The sequence below is a fragment of the Megascapheus bottae genome, unplaced genomic scaffold, assembly GCF_031878675.1.
Source record: "Megascapheus bottae isolate mThoBot1 unplaced genomic scaffold, mThoBot2.hap1 HAP1_SCAFFOLD_368, whole genome shotgun sequence".
NCBI lineage: Eukaryota > Metazoa > Chordata > Mammalia > Rodentia > Geomyidae > Megascapheus > Megascapheus bottae.
In genome coordinates this window covers 16,133-21,321 of record NW_028327312.1, presented here as the reverse complement: position 1 = coordinate 21,321, position 5,189 = coordinate 16,133, and the positions used below count along the sequence as shown (strand labels likewise).

General features: G+C 40.2%; 1 long non-coding RNA gene across 1 annotated transcript; it reads left to right on the top strand.

The window, feature by feature from the left end:
• The first annotated feature begins 3,567 nt into the window (after window positions 1-3,567).
• On the top strand, window positions 3,568-4,878 carry LOC150040135 (uncharacterized). Its single transcript, XR_016534068.1, has 2 exons — window positions 3,568-4,256; window positions 4,635-4,878. It is a non-coding gene; the product is annotated as an uncharacterized LOC150040135 (long non-coding RNA).
• Window positions 4,879-5,189: the final 311 nt, after the last annotated feature.

Sequence of the window (5,189 nt, the reverse complement as noted above, 5' to 3'; positions counted from 1 at the left end):
ACTACCCTTACAAAATCAAGCCCGTTGTTTATATGCCACACACAAATCTCCATTTCCTCACTACCACTCAGAAGAGAGAAGACCATGGTTACAATAACAATACTTCAAAGACAAACTATACATTTAAGTATGGTAAATAAAAATCAGAAACAATAATAAGAATAGAAAAGTAAGAGATTGGGCATGTGTAGGATACACTAGGAATTAAAATCATCAATGCTTATATTAAAAATGAGGTGGCAGGAAAAGCAAAAAGGGGCGGAAGAAATAGTGTTCTGGATCTGGAATAGAAATGTGAGGAGAGAGGTAAAGTCCCCCTGTGTGCTGGAAGTGGAGGATTGAAGACAGAAGAAAGAGAAGGTAGCGAATAGGCTCTTAACACTGCTGAATAAAGGTGGGTAAATTTCTTCTTCTTCTTTTTCTTCATTTCCTCTTCCTCCTCTTCCTCCTTCTCCTCCACGCTGAAGCCTCTCCTTTTCCTTTTCTTCTTCCTCCCTCCCTTCCTCCTTCTCCTCTTCTTTCTCCTATTTCTTTCTCCTTCATTGCCTTTGTTAGAGACCCAGAAACTTCAGGGGAAATAGGTCATTTACAGAAGGATCTTGGGAGGTCTTCCCAGGGTTATGCCCTGGCCTGAGACCCACAGTTTGATTTACAACTATGTTTGCCTAGCAAGTACACTGATTCTCATTAGGTTCTGTATGTAAGTTGATTTGGGGAAAAAAAGTTAGAGGATGGAGAACATTGGGGGAAATTAGAATTTCCTAAAGGCATCCATTAGTGCTGTGTTGCTGCTAGCACTGAGTGTTTTACAAGCTGACAGTCACCTCAAAAACTTAAAGGAAAGCAGTTTCTATAGCAACAGTGGAACCATTTGAAGTGTGACTAGATAATCTTTTCTTATAACTAAGAAAGCAGAGATATGGAAATTCATTAAAGATATATTTCATATCTTCTACCTAATGCACATTCAGGGCAAGTATACTCTTTGACATGTCAAATATCTTGCTGCCATCTCAGTGCATTAAATATTGATGCACCTTAATGGTTTGATTAGCTTCCCAAGATGAATTTTGGCTGCTAGTAATCATGATTAAGGATATGTATTCTGGACTTGATTGCCTTGGGTTCAAACACTAATACTCCCAATTTTAGTTCATTGCTATATCTGTTCCTGAGTCTTTTATCTTTAGAATGAAAACAAATAAATCTACTCTGAATGTAAGCCTTAAAGAAGTGGAAATATATAAGCAGTGTCTTGTTGGTGAAAATAACTTACCAAACACTGCCTACTGTAAATAGCAAGTCTTTCAGAAATGGACTGGCTTCCTGTTTTCACAGATAAAACTGGAATTCATAGTCCATTTAAATAAATGCAACTACAGTTGGCTCAACTTTCTAACCTTTCTATTTGATCCAGGCATCCTCACTGGCATAGACAGTAATACAAGATGAGCCCTGTGTCATTACTTCCTTTTAAGTTACATATTTGTCCAGTAGGCCAGGGGAATGATGTGCTGTCAACCCCTTTTCAGGGTCCACTGGTAGAAGGAACATGGGAAGGCAAAAGGCCCCTTTGGTGGAAGCTTATAATCAGTCTCTCTTGTATTCTCTGCATGACTCCTCATACTCTAGCCTTGGCTTGGTTTCTAGAATAAGAAAGGGTCCTGCTTCAGGATTTCATGAGTACTATTCCTTCACGGGCTCATTTTCTTTTCTTGGTTCTCCCGATAACTGAATGTTTGTAATCACAACAGTTTCAGCCCAGATGTTGTCCCTCTTTCAAAAATTGTTTTGCCAGATCATTTTGTATCAAATCAATCCATTAAAAATTCTTAGTGTATTTACAATTTGTAATGATTGGCTTAAATTAACTTGTGGAGCTGCCTGCCTCATGGATTCATGTTTCATGCAGGAAGTGACTGGTTTCTTTCTAGTGAGGGATGTAGGCACTTAGTAAGTGAATGATGGACAGGCACACAGAAGAGTAAGTCCTCATTTGGACCAAGATTCTACTGAGTTCTTAAAAGAAAAATGGGCAGTGCGAGATAGGTGATGTAGAACTCAAGAGAAGCATAAGGGAACATATAAAGGATTTCTTTTGAACCTGAACACATAACTACCAGGTCAGGCTTCCTATTTCCTGCACACCCTTGAAAACTGCTTCTCCTTGTCTCACTTCTGTTATTGGGTAACTTTTCCTTTCACAGTCCTCCCATTCCAATCTTGTTATCCTCCTACTTATAGAAATGAGGTGCCACCCTGTAGCTCTAAAGCAGAATATTTTGTTAAAACATTCACATCCACAGCCACAGGGGATTGCTTAGATAGCACAATCATGTTTATGTAGCCAGGAGCAAGAAACGATGACTTTCCACTGGAGGAGATCACTTAGCTAAGAGCTATGGGCTTCCATTAACCGTGATAACCACAGTCTAATTTCACTGCGGAATGAGAGCTGTGAGATAATTAGGAAAAGTGCATGCCAGAATGCCAGTGCATATTTCTCCTAAATTAATACAGCCTCATCAGATAGGTTATATTAAAAACAGACACTGTATGAAACAAGATCATTGATTGTCTTAATTAATATGAATCAACAGGCAGAGTCAGGGCCTACATTAACCTTGGCAGTGGTTGAGAGTCTGGGGAAACTTCACTGAACAAAACTGATTTGGAGGAAATAAATCTGTGCTCTGAGTCTGGATATTGTGCACTGGAGCATCTGTTCTGATCTCCATGTCCAGTCCAAAGGGTCTCCTTTGCAGGCCAAGGGAGGAGAGCAGACCATACAAAACAAAAGTCTCCATTATGGTTCAAAGTTCACAGGTGGAAATAAACCAATAAAATGACAATGTCTAACATCTTTTGAATAAATAGGATTCTATTCTTCTCCCCTGGAGATGGGGAGGTGTGGATGGAAAACAGCAGCTACAGCAACAAAAATCTGAGGCTGAAGCCTAAGGCTGGATTCAAAACCTTTAATTCAGAGTGAAAGACTTTAATCAGGCTATAACTTGGCTCCATTCCTAAATGCTACCATGTTAAAAAAGGAAAAGAAATAACAACAATAATAATTCAGAGAATGCAAATAATAGTCCAACCTAAAGCCAGGAATAGGTCAAAACAGCTGTAGTTTCTCTGGGAATGAAACATTCCACTCTTTAAATTATTGCAAGGAAATGTATCTTGTTTTCCCCAACTGAGCCTGGAAGTGAATTTTTAAAAAAAATCTATTACTGCTAGTTACTGATTCAGCAAGAGTTGCTTTATTGTTATTGTTGTTGTTTGCTTTTCTTTCCCTTTTCCTTTGCAAGCCACTGTCCACCTCCATCTTTTTCTGCCCTTTTTCTCCTGGGTGTACCAGAGGAACCTTCTAAGTAAAAAACAAAACTTCACTTTGTGTGTGTATGGCCAAGATTCAAATTTGCTATGATTCATTGGAAGGGGGGAGGGCCTGGCAGAATTGGAGGGAGAAAGGACCCATGGAGCCTCTCAGATGTAAATAATTCAGGGTTTGGAAGTGCTCATCTTTGGACGTATTGGAGCCATTGGGAATGTGGACGGCTGGGAAGCAAAACTGCTGAGGCAAGCAGGAGAGAAGCAGAGTCACTGGCCTGGATTGGGTCAGCCAACAGAGCAGCTGCATGTGTTGGAGAAGCCAGCCCATGTGGGGCATGGCGGGGGGCCCAGATCTGGGGATCCCCGGACTCTCAGAACACATGAGGCTCAGTGTCAGGGGAGCCTCTTGTTACACAAAAAAAAAAAATCTCAGGGAGGTGTAACACTCACAGCCTAAGAAAAGGGAACAGTGAAATCCTAAACAGTATTTAACAGGAATAAGTTAGTATGAGTGTATTCCTATTAATATACTATGAATGATATATTAATAACATTAATGACATAGTATAGCAATATATTCATGAGCTAAGGTTAATAGAGCTGATTCTAATTAGTATTAATAGAACTCTTACCACATACGAGGTTACTTTTCAAGTCAGGTAAGTATTCTCTCTCCTTTTTTGCTGGAATTTGAACTCAGGGCCTCATGTCTACTCAGCAAGCACTCTTCTGCTTAAGCAATGCCCCCAGCCCTCTTTTGGGGTTGATTATTTTTCAGATAGGGTTTTAATTTGAATCCTCCTACACAGCTGGGATTACATGTATGCGCTACCATACCTGATTTTTTTTCTTTGAGCCAGGTTCTCGGTCTATATCCCAGTCTGACCTTGAATTTGTGATCCTCCTGCTTCCTCTTTGTGAGTACTGGGATTCCATGAATTTGTGCCACTAAATCGCTGACATTGATTTCCTTTCCTTTCCTTTCCCCTCCCTCCCTCCTTCCCTCTTTCTTTTTTTATTTTTTCTTTCTTTCTCCTCTTCCTTCCCCTCCTCTCCCCTTCCCTCCCCCTCCCCTCTCCTCTCTCTCCCCCTCCCCTTCCCTCCCCTCCCTTCCCCTTCCCTTCCCTTCCTTCTTCTGCTAAACCAACCTTGAATTCCCCAGGACAAATCTGATTCAATCATGCTCTTTCATCCTTCTTCTAAATTACCAGATTCCACTGGCAAATATTTTTGAGCATGTTTACTTCTATGTTCTTTAGGAATATTGATCAGTAATTGCATTCACTGTCCAATAGGATAAGCCTGGATTACATGATGCTCCATGCAACTAAATCTAAATGGATTACATTATGATGTAAAATTGAAATTCCACTGCTTTGGATATTCCAGACACATCTGAAGTCAAATCCATGGATTAGAAGTCAAAACCAATAATATTGGATGGTACCAGCATGTCTATCATATTGGACAGCACAGAGAGCTTTCCCTGCAACCTAAGCTTTTGTATGTCTTTGAGCAGAGTTCAAACTTTGACGTTTATCTGTTGTCTTTTATCCTTAGTGTGGTGGTGGAGCTCTTTCCAGCCTTGGAAAAGAAACTCTGTGATGGATCATCCGACATCTGTTTTTTTTTCCCTACCCCTAAAAGTGTTCTTTAAATTCCCAGCCTAGGAGGGTGTCAGCTCAGTATTATGTAAAAGCAAGGTTTAGTTTCATTTAAAAAAGGGAAAGGTGTTTTAGTTTGGCCAGTTCTAGGCAGAACCCAGAAGTGCTCTTATAGGATGCATATTTCACAAACCAAGATTTATTCCAGAACAAAGCTCTAGCATAGCAAAGGTTTTGTCTGGCCAA